Source organism: Varanus komodoensis, unplaced genomic scaffold, assembly GCF_004798865.1.
Source record: "Varanus komodoensis strain SLA01 unplaced genomic scaffold, ASM479886v1 scaffold12, whole genome shotgun sequence".
In the NCBI taxonomy this organism is placed as follows: domain Eukaryota; kingdom Metazoa; phylum Chordata; class Lepidosauria; order Squamata; family Varanidae; genus Varanus; species Varanus komodoensis.
Genome location: NW_025335349.1, coordinates 29,764,224 through 29,778,788, shown reverse-complemented (window position 1 = coordinate 29,778,788; position 14,565 = coordinate 29,764,224). Strand labels below are relative to the sequence as shown.

The window sequence follows — 14,565 nt, the reverse complement described above, 5'->3', positions numbered from 1 at the left end:
TTGAGCAGGTGGTTGGACTTGATGGCCTGCCAGGCCCCTTCCAACTGTAAGATTCTGTGAAATGCTGAAAGATATGCACAGTAATTGGTTCTTAATGTGTGCAACTATTTTGTGCACATTTCTAGAGCCCACAAAAACGTCTGTCATGGTCTGTTTCTGACTGCTGGATCAGAAACTCTGTGGAATCCCATTGGGTTTAGCATTGCACATTCCTACCATATACATGGAAGTTTTTTCCTTCTTAAAACTCAGGGCAAGGTTGATGATGATGGTGATTTGATCAAACAGTGAAAACTTTTCATCCATACATACTGCACCCTCCCCAACCTCCGCATGTTGAAGGGAAAGTTCTTCAATGGGAGTCTAAGCACTTTTAGCTGAAGATGCTTACACAGTTTCGCATGCCTGGAAACTTCTTAAAGACCTAGGATCAATACAAGATTAGAAGGGGCAGGTCAGGCATTTCTGGTGTCCTGTACACCTGAAGAAGGGCAACAACATGAACTAAATTTGTGCAAGTAAGCAGGAATTGTTAGAGCACTCTTTTGAGAAGCAGGAAAATCCATCTTCTCTGGCCAATTGTGTGGAAGTTGGGGACAGTTTCTCCCCACTCCCTTCCACACCCCGCCACTTCTGTCTGACAAAACAGAAAAGACAACACAAGTACTTCACTGCTGCACAGCACAAAAGAAGCAGTACTCCTGTTACAGCTGGAATAAGCTACTGCAGTTTGAAAAGGTGTGTGGATGTATCTCTTGCCTCTGACTTGGAGTCATTCAAAAGAGGTTCACAGTTCAGTAGCATTAGGAAAGAAAATGAATTTCCTCAAGACAATTATGCGATTTTAGCCTAGCATTTAGACATCTGCCATTTTATGTTGCCTCATAAAGAACAGTTTGGGAGAAAGGGACTGTCTGGCTTAAAGCGGGGAGCACCACATGTCGTGTGGGTCTCACTCAGTCCTTAATTTATAGTTCCTTACACACACACACACACACATGAGAGAGAGAGAGACAGTGACAGCAACAGCGACAGAGAGGGGATGTCTTTTCCTCTTATGGGTGCTTCTTTGAATAGCCATTCCTGAACCATGATTGTAAATTAGGAGCATAAGGCAGTGTCTGAAGCATAAGGCAACCATGATCACAAGAAAAAATGCTGGTTTCTCGAATGGGATCAGTCAGAGGAGCTCACTTCTGTGAGCTTGCCGACCTGCCTCATTCCAGAAAATAGCATGCTGATTCATTTCATGCCTACTTCCTGTTGGACCGGCTGTGGGTTCCACTGCTGCGCAGGTAGCATTGCTTATTTCCCATGGGGCCACAAGTGCAGAAGGCAGGGGGATACATGGTGTGAAGACATCTGAAGAAACAGTTTCTTCCACAGATTACTATGATTATTATAGCCCACCGTCACAGCTGGGTTATAAGTTCTTATTATAGCCAAAAGATGCCCAGACCAGCATGAAACTAATAGTCATTCATATTATTTCCAGCGCTTGAAATGTGATTCTTTTCAAAAGCTCTGAGAAAAGTCAGAGGGAATAAGAAAAAACTGGCTGGAAGCCTTAGAGAACACTGACAATGTCAAAGGGGCTCTAAAAATAGAATGTTCTTCAAGTCCAGACACAAAAAATATATCAAGGGAATGCATAGCGTAGGTGCATGTTGGCAAGAGCAAGGAAGTGCGCAGGTAAAGGAGGAAGGGAGTACAAGCTTTTGCCCAACTAATCACACTGTAATAGTGATTAGATAATAATAGAGTTGGGTCAAAATGTCCCAGAAAGGGATTTTCTAATCAGTATTTGAAATGTTGCTTTTTTTTTTTTCAAGCTTCTTCTAAACTGCTGGAAGAATTTTAGTTCTCCCCTGGCAAATGTTGCACAAGATGGACTCCCCAATTGTGCCATGCATGAAAAGACTTGTGGGTGCAACTCTGGATCCCAGCAGTGTCCCTGATGATCCCAGCAGTGTATAATTTCATTGGTTCTACACACAAAGGAAATGTGAACTCACGGAGATCCCAGTAAGCACAGTGCCACCCATTCAGTTCATCTGTTCACTTCTTGAGAATGTACAAAGGGCTAAAGTACCTTTGTGAATGTTTCAGTGAGGAATATATAATAAATTCCGCTGAATTGCTATCCACATAATTTCAGAAGGCTTGAAGGAAGGATTCTGTTGAATATTGCAACATTCATTCAGACCTCTGTAAGAGAAGGTAGTCATTAGTACTGGGTTATCAGTTGTGTGGTGTATTGTAGGCAATTTAATTTAATTTCAGGCAGCTCAGTACTAAGGAGATGTAGACTATGAGAGAATCTGGATTATATGAGGGGCATGAGTGCCATTTGTTAAATTAAATCAGCTGTCAATGTGTAGATGCCATAGTCAGTTGAATGACATTTTAGTGCAGATTATCTGAATGACTCTGACTCCTTTCTGTGAAAAATATGGAAAACACCTGCCACTTCTGAGAATATTTGATCAAAAGTCCATTGATACAGGAAGAGGAGAAGATGGTTATCATGACTCTGGCCATAGAGATCAAAGAGAGAACAACAACTACTACAACAACAGGAAAATTCTGCCATGCCATCTTAGAGACAACAAGCAATGCACACAAAATCAGGAAATCCATGTTTTTATCATCTTGGTTTTCTTATTTTTCAGCCAAGTCAATTCATAGATTTCCAGATTCTATTCTATTCTAGGATTTATTTAATTAATTTCTATACCACCCAATAGTCGAAGTTATTTTAGCCAGTTACTAAACACAATGAATAAAACATAAATAATGATAGAAATAATAAAATTACATCAAAGCATTAAAAAAGCAAATTGTAACAACTTAAACAACTACGATCAGTCGCTACTGCCCCGCCTGCTAAACACAACAGACACTTCCTGTCCCCACCCCATGTGCCATTTGGAGCTGCTAAGAGCTGCAGCAAAGGAGGGGGGTCTTGATGTGGTGCCAAGACGATAGGAAAGTTGGTGCCAACATGGGCCTCATGCCACAACTGCCTTGCTTATGCCATGTTATATATTCCTTTCCTGACCAGTGGTCTTTGGTGCTGTTGTGTTAGAGGAAACTGCTACATTCCTCTGTGATTCAAGGGTTTATGACAGTATACACTGAGAAGAATCAGTCTTCACTTAAGCCTATGTGGGAAAAGGAGAAAATAATTCCCTGAATTATCTCCTAGAAATTATTGTTCATTTTTAATTATGATGCAGCACTTTCCAGCACGGAAGAAGAGCAGAGTTCCGCTGTTATAATTGAAAGGTCATACACTGAGGGGTCATGATGTGAAAATTAAACTGGTGCTAGTCAAATGCAGAAGCCACTGAGGTATGAAAGCAATTATAATGGGATTTTACTTGCTATTAACTCCACATAAAATGATATTAACTTATTTTCACCTCTGGTTTTGGGAACAAGACCCATTGCATACTGGCATCTGACAGTGTTTAAACTTTTATAATAAAAAAGCCATTATTTTAAAAGCAACCCAGGAAGAAAGAATGAAAAAGCACCCTAGTGAGAAAATGTCTCAAAACAGATTTTTAAAATTGTCAAATGCCCTGTGGCTTACCCAAAGATGAGGAAACTCTTTCAGCCCGAGGGCCGGATTCTGGTTTGGAGATGAAGGCAAAGGGGTCGGGGCCAAAAATACCAGTATATTTTCTCTCAAAGCTCTTGCTGCAAGTACTTGAGTCTGGAAGAAGCCTTTAGAATGGGGTAAAACAAACAAAAGCCTGGAAAGCATGAATGATTGGTGGTTGTGGAAAATATTAGGGGGTAGGGGAAGGGGGTGTGGCCATGTGGAGCCCCAGCGAAATAGACTGGCCCCTGGGCCTGAATTCACCATCCCTAGCTGGTGCCATCCTTTCCTGATGACATGCCATGCAAATGTTTTGGACCATAACTCCCATCTACCCCAGTCAGAATGAGCAATGATTTGGGAGGATGGGAGTTGTGTCATTAAACACCTTGACTACTGGAAGCATTCAAACAGGAGAGTTTTCTTAACTTCTCTCTTTCAAATAGGTGGGCATTATAGTCGAAAGTTTTCACAGATCGAGAAAGTATTTACACATGTGTCACAGGATTGTCTAACCCTTTTTGCAAAGCTGGAAAAGGAACGTTTTATATTGCACTCTTGAGAGAAGTATATTCCGAAATAGATGAAGAGCTCTGACACCACTGTGAAAACTGAAATGTGGTACACATACTCCAGTGTAAGCAGGCTTCAGGGTATGAGGTGACTCGGATGCTAATCTGATTGTGCATTGAAAATATGTTATTGCAGTGCTCATTGGGGTCCTTGAAAATGCCTGGAATCAAAGCCTCTGTTGAAGTGTGCCTTCCTATCCAGGGCCACAAGAGTTCTGGAGTCATCAGACAGGCGGAGAGAGTAACTGGGGTGTGCTGAATGCCTTGCTCTTGTGCCCGTGTCAAGGCACAAGCAAATAGGGATGAGAGGCTGAGGTGAAGAAGGGGAAGGGTTATCCAGTGCCTCCAGTGCTGTTCATGGTTAGGAGGGGCAGCTAAGTTCACCCGTCTTCATCTGGGCAGCGCTAAGGCTGCTTCTGGTGCACGGCCCTTGCTCCATTCAGAAGATGTCCCAGGTTGGAAAGTACTTGTAGAAAGTACCAGGGGCCTAGCTCTTGGTTGTAGGCCTGCCAGATTTTATGAGGGGAGCCCCCCCCCCCAAATACCAGGAATTATCTTCTGGGGGGCCCTTGTAGTATAGGCTTCCCGCAGTAGCTTCTGGGGACACATCTGCATCAGTGTACCCAGCTAGGTTGTTGTAAGATGCTGCATTTGGCTACAGTGAGGTTTTTTGTTTGTTTGTTTTTTTTGGGAGACTCTTTCAACAGGTTTGCCTATTTTGTGGTGGCTGATTTACATGAACAACGTGAGGCAGTGAAGTTTTGTTCAAGCGAGTGCTCAGCAGTTTTCGACCAAAAACAGCATGACCCTTGTGCCACACCCTCCCTGTTCACCTGATCTTGCCCCATACTAACTTTTTGTTCTTCCCCAGATGGAAAATGTCCTCAAAGGGAAATGTTTTGCTGATGTGGAACAGGTGATACAAAAAATGACAGAAGCACTAAAAGACATCAGAATTGTTGAGTTCAAAACCTGTTTGGAGCAGTGGAAAAAAGTTCTTAATGTGTTATTGCATCAAAGGGAGAGTACTTTGAGGATGTCTGAAGTTTGAACATGTAAAAATAAATACACAATTTTTTATAAATAAAGTTCTGGGGGGGGGTTGGGGGGGAGGTCCTCCCTCATACACTTTGTGAAGTGCTCAGCCAAACAAACACTGGCAACAACAATGATCAGAGGCAAAACCAGCTGAACACTCAAGCGTAAGTCAGGGAATATTTTAATGGGTTCAGGCATTTTTTTTCCTTGTGGAACAAAGCTTGAAGATCACACTTCTTGATCTTTTGAAACCATTTTGGTTTTAATGTGCAAGTACTTGGGACTGGTAAAGAAAATGTAATGTAAATATGGCCACTTTTGATGAAGAAGCTCAGAAATTTCCTCTTTCTTGTTGTTCTCCCACTTTTTCATTTTGCCTGTTCTTCACTCTTCTGTTACACTATTATTTAATGGTGTTAACTGTGTCCTGTGTGGTTTGGGGCATCTTGGGACTGCTCTCCTGGCAAGGAAATTTGAGATAGTTCTATTAAGAAAGGGTAGATGGGTTGGAGAAGGAAAGTATTGAATTAATTAGTAACCAAAAGTTCTGAAATACAACGTACTACTACAATTCATTTTTATAACTAGTGGGAATAAATAGTTGTGTTAATTTATTGCACTTACAATATAAGTCACGGAAGAGAACCAGCACTGAGGTTTTCATAATACCTGCATTTTATAGGATCAAGCAGATTAAATTAAGATTAATGACTCTATTCCTTGTTACTGGTTGTAGCATGCTTTCACCCTGTGCTTTTTATTTTTGTTTGTTTGATCATTTTAATGCCTGTCTGATGTGTTCTGAATGCATTGCACAGACCTAGAGAGCTTAGGTAATTGGGTGGTTTAAAAAGTACAGTAAATAAATAAAAGATTAAAAACTAAATAATTCATCAATTAATGTTTAATGTGTGAGCAACTCTAGTAAGCATCTCATTTGCAACTGGAAAATCAGTGCTCATTGGGGAAAAATCAGGTTTTCATGAGCTATCCTGAGTCTTTTTAGAAGGATAAGAGACTTTGCCTTGACCATTTAAACAGTATCTCGCATGTTATACTCTGTGTGACATCGTGGTATCCTTAAGAAAAAAGAAAAGGAAAAAAATAAGACTACAATAAAGGTGGAAAGATGCAATAGAAGAACTTTTCTTTCTGTGTCTCTAGTTATGCAATTGGTAAAAAGCAGCAGTAGCCTTATGTAACCAGCTGTTTTTCCTCTGCATAAAGGTCCAGTATATTCTCCAGATTCATCCCAGTCCAGATGAAGCAGAATTCTAGAGATAAATACTTCAAGGAGTAGTTTGGAGTATTCTCTATTCCAAAATAACCCTCTGGCACAAAATTAAATAGATAAATAAATAAATGAAATGAAATGAAAAGATCACCCAGATAAATTATTCTAAAAATATAGCACTCAGAGACTTTCATAATCACAAAACTAATAGGCTCAACTCTGCATGACTTCAGAGCTGTACGGTGAGATTCTCTGACAGTTTCAGTCATTGCTTCTGCTAGCTCTATCCCTCTCCCTCTCTGTATGTACCGAAAATACCAGAACAGCCATCCATGCCATCATGTGTAGTTTGGATTCTGAAATAACAATCTCTATACATGAAGCAGAGCGTCTAACTCATTAAGAGCCAAGTAAACACAACCCAGTGATGCACAGTTGATACTGAAGAGGAGGAATTTCTATGGGGCTTGTGGTGGTCTATGGTGTAGTGGCTATGTGAGAAAATGAATCAAGTTCCCTAGCCCCTTACCTTTCCTTTAGCAGTCTGTGAGTTCATCAGTAATGCTCTGTGATCCTCTACTCCGGAGGTCTAAAATGTTTTCTAAAATTCATTTCAGTATTTTAGTCCTCAGTTTGCTGTAGGTGATCAAGGAAGCCAGATTATGCTAAGATTCTCCATGTGTGCTGATTTACTGATGGGAACATAGGCTTCTCACTGAGTAAAAAGATCAAACAAACATAATTGCTTGCTTGTCTGCAGCTATGAGTGGAGGAAGCAGTCAGCTGGCTCCTAGTCTTGCAAGCTAGTTGCCGTTCCATGCTCCACAAGTATTCAAAGCCCCCAGTAGGAGTCAATGCCTGTGGCTGCACTATGGCGAGAAATAGGGCAGAGCAGCCAGAACATCAAGAGCTGGAAGAGATGCTGCTACCTCAGTGAAGTGTCTAGGCTTGCATCCATGTTTGTTTTGGAGGCCCTGGCCTTCTCATGTGGAGACATTCCCAGCTCTTCTCCCTCAGCAGAAGAGGACTTTGAACTGAGCGTGAACTGCTGAAGGCCCTTAGGGCCTTGTTTTGTTATCCTCTGGCCCTGGTTCTCGCTGGCATTGCACCAAAGCTGGCATTCTTCCAGAGGCACCCTGATCACTGTGCACATCTAATCTAAGGAGATGACCCATTGCATCCAGGAAGTTATAAATTTATCCTTGGGAGAGGAAGCAGTACCATCCTCTTTGAAAAAGGCCAGTCCCGAAGAATCCTAACCTGTACGTGGAAGGAGAGAAGAATAGCCCAGTTACTAACATCCTCTCCTTGGGCAAAGTGTCAAAAAGGGGGTTGCTGATCAACTTCAGTCATTCTTAGGTTAAATTGATTTTCTAGGTCCATTTCAGTCTCACTTGAAGCCCAGTTTGCAGACAGAAACAACCTTGATGACCCTTTTGGACCAGACCTCTTGGTTCTCCTGGACTGTATCGACAGCCATGATATCCTTCTGGATCAATTGTCTGATAATGGGGACACTGTTTTACAGTGGCTCTGTTCCTGCTTGAATGACTGTTTCCAGAAGGTGCTACTGTGTGCGATTACTCCTCTGAGTCATTGCGGTTTATTTAATATATATCCCGTCTTTCTTACTCAAAATGGCATTGAAGGTGGCAGTGATTACATGAGATTCTGTAAGACTTAATTTTCTATCTCCCGTGCTATAAAACATCTTCATGAAACTGCCTGGAGGGTTTATCTAGAGATGAGGGCTGAGATGTCATCCGGATGCAGATGACACCCACCTTTTAATCTCCTTTTCATCTAACTTGGGTGAAGCATTAAGTTATCCTGCTCAGGCATCTGGATTGCTGCCTGAGCAAGATAATGGACTGGATATAGGCAATTAACTGAGGCTCAAGTCACACAAGACCAAGGTACTGTTAGTGAGGTCCTTACACTCCCCTTGAAAGAACAAGTCTGCAGTTTGGGGGTGTTCCCTCATCCAGCCTATTGTGAGGCACTTGTAGCTTCAGTGACTAGAAATGTCCCACAAAGTGTGATGGGTATGCTCTAAATAAGACTAAACATGGATCCAGTCCTCTGTATAAAATGAGGGTACCAGAAATTGCCTATCTTGCAAGATCCATTAAAAGATTATAGACATGATGTATGAGTGTTTAAGAAAAATGATTTATTCATAGTTAAGTACCAAGCACATGAACACAAACCAAATTATCTGTTAAAAAGGCTTTTTGAAAACTCTGTGCTGAGATGAAGTAACAAGAGACAGAATGTCAGTAGCATAAAACATATCGCTATTTGCTAAGAGACATTAAATAAAATGCATTAATAATAAAAGAGTTTGAGTTGATGCAGGGAGTAAACAAAATTTGAAGATATGATTATAAAAAAGGTAAAACAGGAAAATATGCAGATGAAAGGGATGGTAAGTACAATTTATAAGACATTATTAGAACAGGATCATTATGATTCACTTAAAGCAACATGGAAAACAGATTTGGGAAATATTAGTAATGAAGATTGGGGAAATAGCTGGGCAAAGAGGATATTAAAATGTATTCCAGTAAGAATAAAGGAACATTTTTACAAGATTATATGAAAGTGGTACCTAATTCCACTGAAGCTGAATTGTTTAGATAACAAATACCCCAATTTATTTTGGAGATGAGATCGTGAAGTGGGTGCGTATTTCTATATGTGGTGGGAATGAGAATATATAACAAAATTTTAGAAAGAGTTTTTTAAAGAGTGTACAAAAATACTAAGTCTTAATATAAATATATGCCCTGGAATTGCATTACTCTCAGTATTTGATAAAAACAATGGAGCTGGAATAATAAAGAATTGATAACAAATTTAAAAACTGCCGGGAGATTAATTGTAGCTAAGAACTGGAAAGTAAAACATGAATACCAATTGTATGATTAGTATAGAAATGTTTCGAATATAGCTATTAACAACAAATTAACATGTGTGATTAAAGTGAGAGGACATCTAAAGAAAAATGAGTTTAATAATATTTGGAGTGTATTTATTGAGCAAGTTTTTAAAAAGGGGAAAGGATTCAAACCCTCTAAAGAATCATTACAGTTTTAGAAGTGGAGAATGTCCTGCAAAGTTTGAATGATATTTTTCCTTGCTTTGTAATGCGTATCATTGGTCCTCGGGGCCGGGGGGCACTCTATTTTAAGAATTGCTTTAATTCTGTTTAATTTTATATATTTTTGTTTTAAAATGTAGTTTTTGGGTTGTGTTGTAGATTGAAAATTAATAAAATTATTTAAAAAAATAAGAGTTAAAGTTGTCCCAATAAATCAATTTGCAAAAACAGTTGCAACATAGATATCAACTTTATGGCACTCGGGGCAAATAAAGCATCTTTTAATGTAATTACATCATCTTCTTCATTGAGACAAAAATCCATTTTCCTTAATGATGGATCAGTAAGATATCCCACATAGTAATCAGGCAGGATTTCATCTCTTATGTACCTGTAAACTAGGACAGTGGGAAATGTTCTCTCCCTATCTGCCTTCACAAACACTCAGCCATCCTCCCATCCCTGTCTTTTTGAAATGGCCCTCCAGCATTGCATTTGTCAATGTCTAGTTATGCCAAAATGTTCATACAGCTCAATCTTCAGATCTGTTTCAACAGCCAGCTCAGCCGAAGCCGTTTCTTGGCAAGTTGATCAGAGCCATTCAACCCTCACTGTGCAAACACCACACAGCTCTTCAGTACAAATCTGGGGAGAGGCTGGGAGACGGCATGGGGTGAAGGATTGGACTTTCAATGCTGAAATGGCTTGGGGGTATACTAAGGGGGTCTCTTGCTTGCCACCCTCTCCCTGAATCTCTTAGATCTGCTCATGTTCCTTGTACCACACAGAATGCCCCAGAATGCTGCTTCCGTGTTACCATGAGAGATGCACACATGTTGTAAAATCTGTTCCATCTAAGATCTGCAGGTTGTCAGGTGCCTTGGATTCCATCATCTGCTCACTGAAAGAATTAGATTTGTGCAAATTCAAAATGGCACAGTTTGCACTCATCAAACCACAGAAAGCCCTTCAATGTATTATTTTCATGCTGTGACCTTGAGGGGTAAATATGTGCTTTTGGTTGGTTATTTCCACTTGTCAGAACAATGCTGGCACTTTGAGGAAGCTCTCTTAGGTCCTATGCACCCTACTACCAAACACATTGGTAGCTAGCATGCCCTTGCCAGGTCCAAACAACACTCCATGGTGCATTGTGAGTTATTTAACTCATGATGAACCATGGGGTCTGTTGGCACCATGTTGAATGTGCACCCCCTACTTGGTGGTTACCGGGTCATGTGAATTGGGAGCTGTCATGGAAACCAGGCAAGCATGGGTTGTACAAAGGTTAAACAACACTATCATTGCCTTAATATAGGCCACAGCTGTACTGTGGGTTAGTTGACTTACAATGGGCTGTTGTGCTACGCAAAAAGCCCCTTTGTCTCTATTGCATACTGCCTGCTTCTTGCTAATTCCATTTCAGAATTCTGGTTATCGCTCAGCATTCCACAGGAAAAACCGGACTGATGTTGGGCAGATGTTATTAGTGTTATCATTACACTGCATTTACATCTTGCCTTTTTTCCTGTTGTGAGGAACCTAGGGTGGCTTACATAGCTCCCTTTTATACCCACAACAATAACCCTACAAGTAAATGGCTGGTGCAAAGTTACTCAGTGAGCTGCACAGCTGAGTGGGGACTAAAACCCAGACCTCCCAGGTCCCCAGACTATCACCACCACACCCCACTGGCTCTCCTCCTTTACTGTATGTGGGGCTGTACCGAAGGCCCTGCCCCTGTTGCTGTGTGGCTTCCTTGCCCCCAGGTGAGCCAGGAAAGCCTATGCCCATCACTGTGTGGTAGACCCCCAGTTTTCACTGCTGCATGAAAGCCCTATGAATGCTCCGGAGGATGAATAATGCAACAATATTGTGAGGCAGGGTTCAGGCTGGGGTGGCTACTTATGAACAGCAGAAAAAGAGATTTGCACAAGAATGGCACACGGGCAGAGATTTGCATAAGAATTGTATGTGTCGCATGTTTCAGCGAAAATTCAAAGATAATTTAAATATAACTATCAATACATTTCACCCCGGCGGGGAAGATTATGTGCCTACAGAGACCTCTGTCCAGAGCAAAGAGTTCATGGGCAACTTCAAGCCCGCTGCAGCCAGTTCCTCCTAGTGACTTTGGCTTTTGAAGCTGCCTTGGCCTGGCCTTCAAGTCAAGGATGCCTTCCAACAGGGAGTACTTCAAAAAAGGGAATGTTCCTCTGTAATGCAGCACACAGGCAACTTATGCATATCACATCCAGGAAAAAAATCCTAACTGTAAGTCACCAAAAGTACGGCTTTTTCTCTCTTTTTATCAGAATGAAGAAAAAGCCTGGGAATAACCTAGTTCACTGACTTCTTCAAATGCCGGTATTAGTGGCAAATATGAAGATGAAGACTTAAAATAATTCCATATGGACTCATCCAATTATTTCTCATTATAAACGCCTGCAAAATAATTAAGAATGAAGTGTTGCAAATTGAAAGGACTCTTTGATTGTGCTACAGTTCATCACTGCTTTCATTCCGTGAAGAGAGGCCTTGGGGTTTAGGTGTATTTGACAACTAGAAAGATTGTTAAACTGACTGGTGATCTCTTTCTCATGTGTACCCCTTCTCACTTAAATCAGCAGAAGGGAGAGTTCCTGTTTAATTGCATGCTAAGGTAACCTACTGAAAAGCAATCACTGCAGAATGCCAGTGTGATGCACACTAAAACACCACAAGTGGGGAAAATGAGTGGCAGCTAACACTACAGAGGCCAGAGCTTAATAAAAACATTCCCAGAATGGCAGAGAGATCTACTAGCTTTTCAAAACAGCCTGTTCCGTTATTCTAATAAATGCATTCCAATTTTGTTAACTTACTGGATGTTTGGGGTCTTGGGGCACAATCCCATACAATTCCCAGCATGCCCAAGCTGCTGGGCTGGCATAGATTACTATTCAGTTTGGGTGTGTGGATGGAGGCCAGTGTAGCTGTAGATGGTTTAGATACCTTATGTCTCCCAGGGCTTTGCCCAGCACACCTCGGGGAAATCTCTTTTTCCTATTTTTTGAAATTGAAGTTCTGACATGGGATAGGTGAGGGGCACAGAGGTAAGGGGATGGGAGGGGGCACCTGAAGTCATAACTCCTCCTTGCAGGGCAGAGTTCCTTCTCCACTTTCAGAGGAGAGCTGATGTATCATGTGGTTCCTGGAATGCTGTCCCACTGACCGTAGGGTTGCATCATTAATATGTGATTCGTTATTGGAATGATGCTGTACTTTTGAGAAACTGGTTGTTCAATTGACAGTCAATGGGTTGGATTCCATGCTAGGCCAAATAAGCAGCCATGCTGGTGGAAGAAGGAATGCTGTGTCCTTACCTAACTTAAATTCACCCTTAATATACATTCAAAATAGAAATGATCATGAGGATGAGAAGCTCAGTTAATGCAATGCACATCTGGAGTTATTCTTTCTATCTGAATATTCAGTTATCTGCAATTTACATTTCAGATATGCTTCGAGTTAATTAAGGTTGGCTGGATCTTCAGTATGTAGCAAAACATTTGATGAACTCAAGGCTGTGGGGTTTTTCCAAAGACTCTATTACCATTTCCTGCAGCCTCATCTTTTCTGACCACTCTCACTCTTCTTTCAGATTTTCCAGTCATGGACTTGAAAGGGAAGAGGAGGGAAGAATGGTGAGGAGAGGAAATAAGTTATGGCTTCAAGCAGACATCTTCAACAGGCTGAAGGTCTATTCAAAGAGGGAATGCCTGCCTGGCAGGGACGAAGTTGTTCAAAATTTAACCACTTGTTCTTGATATACACCTCAACACCACTTTCTGATTATGCTCATCACTATCCCCAAGATCACTTTGGCTTTCACCAGCTGTGCAGCAAAACTCAAGCAACAGGGGGATACAGAGGTGTCTTGGGTGGTTACCCTACCACTCTGCAACGAAGAGCTCCATCCATTACTGTGGCAGGGTTAGGTATGGGGAAATCTGGCCGTTTAGCTTCCTCTTGCCTATGCTTTTTTAAAATCTCAAGTTCTTTTCTTTCCTGAATATAAAGACCAGTAGAAATTTGTCAAACTCTTCTAAAAACCAATCTGGGATGAAATTCGCACTTATCTCCACCAGCACAGAAAGGGGCATAATATAATTTCTTCCACATACTGTAGCAGTTACAAATGAGAAATCTCTTAGAGGAATGAGGCAGCAACCCTCATTCAGCACCATCTGCCTGACAATTAAAAAAAGGGAGGCAGAGATGTATGAAAAGGGGAAAATGTGCAAACCTGTCCTAAAGAGTCAGTTAATGCAGGTGTGCAAATTTCCTTTTCATTGTCCTCCTGACCATTCTATGTGCATACATCTCTGCACTGTCAAGCTGGATGTGGTCAAACAAGAGATGACAAGACTGAACACTGACATCCTAGGAATTAGTGAACTAAAATGGACAGGAATAGGTGAATTTAATTCAGATGATCATCAGGTATTCTACTGCGGGCAAGAATCCCTCAGAAGAAATGAAGTAGCCTTCATAGTCAATAAAAGAGTAGGAAAAGCAGTACTGGGATACAACCTCTAAAATGACAATAATCTCAGTTCGAATCCAAGGAAAACCATTCAACATCACAATAGTCCAAGTCTATGCCCCAACCACTGGTGCTGAAGAGGCTGAAGTTGACCAGTTCTATGAAGGCCTACAACACCTTCTAGAACTAACTCCAAAAAATGATGCCCTTATCATCATGGGGGATTGGAATGCTAAAGCAGGAAGCCAAAAGATAACCGAAATAACAGGCAAGTTTGGCCTTGGAGTACAAAATGAAGCAGGGCACAGGCTGGTAGAATTTTGTCAAGAGAATATGATGGTCATAGCAAACACTCTTTTCCAACAACCCAAGAGACGACTCTACACATGGACAGCACCAGACGGTCAACATAGAAATCAGATCGACTATGTGCTCCGCAGCCAAAGATGGAGAAGCTCTATGCAGTCAGTAAAAACTAGACCA

At 41.2% G+C, this 14,565-nt stretch overlaps 1 protein-coding gene across 3 annotated transcripts in view; it reads right to left on the bottom strand.

Annotated features, from left to right (window-relative positions):
* The window catches only part of ANKFN1 (ankyrin repeat and fibronectin type III domain containing 1), a 302,123-nt gene that overhangs the window by 130,143 nt on the left and 157,415 nt on the right, over positions 1 to 14,565 (bottom strand). For 2 of the 3 annotated variants that reach the window (XM_044422144.1, XM_044422147.1), the window contains exon 2: positions 2,093 to 2,208. The exons of the other annotated variant lie outside the window; for it this stretch is intronic. The gene's annotated coding sequence lies outside the window, so the exon portion shown is untranslated. The remainder of the gene's footprint in view (positions 1 to 2,092; positions 2,209 to 14,565) is intronic. 3 annotated transcript variants of the gene reach the window in all.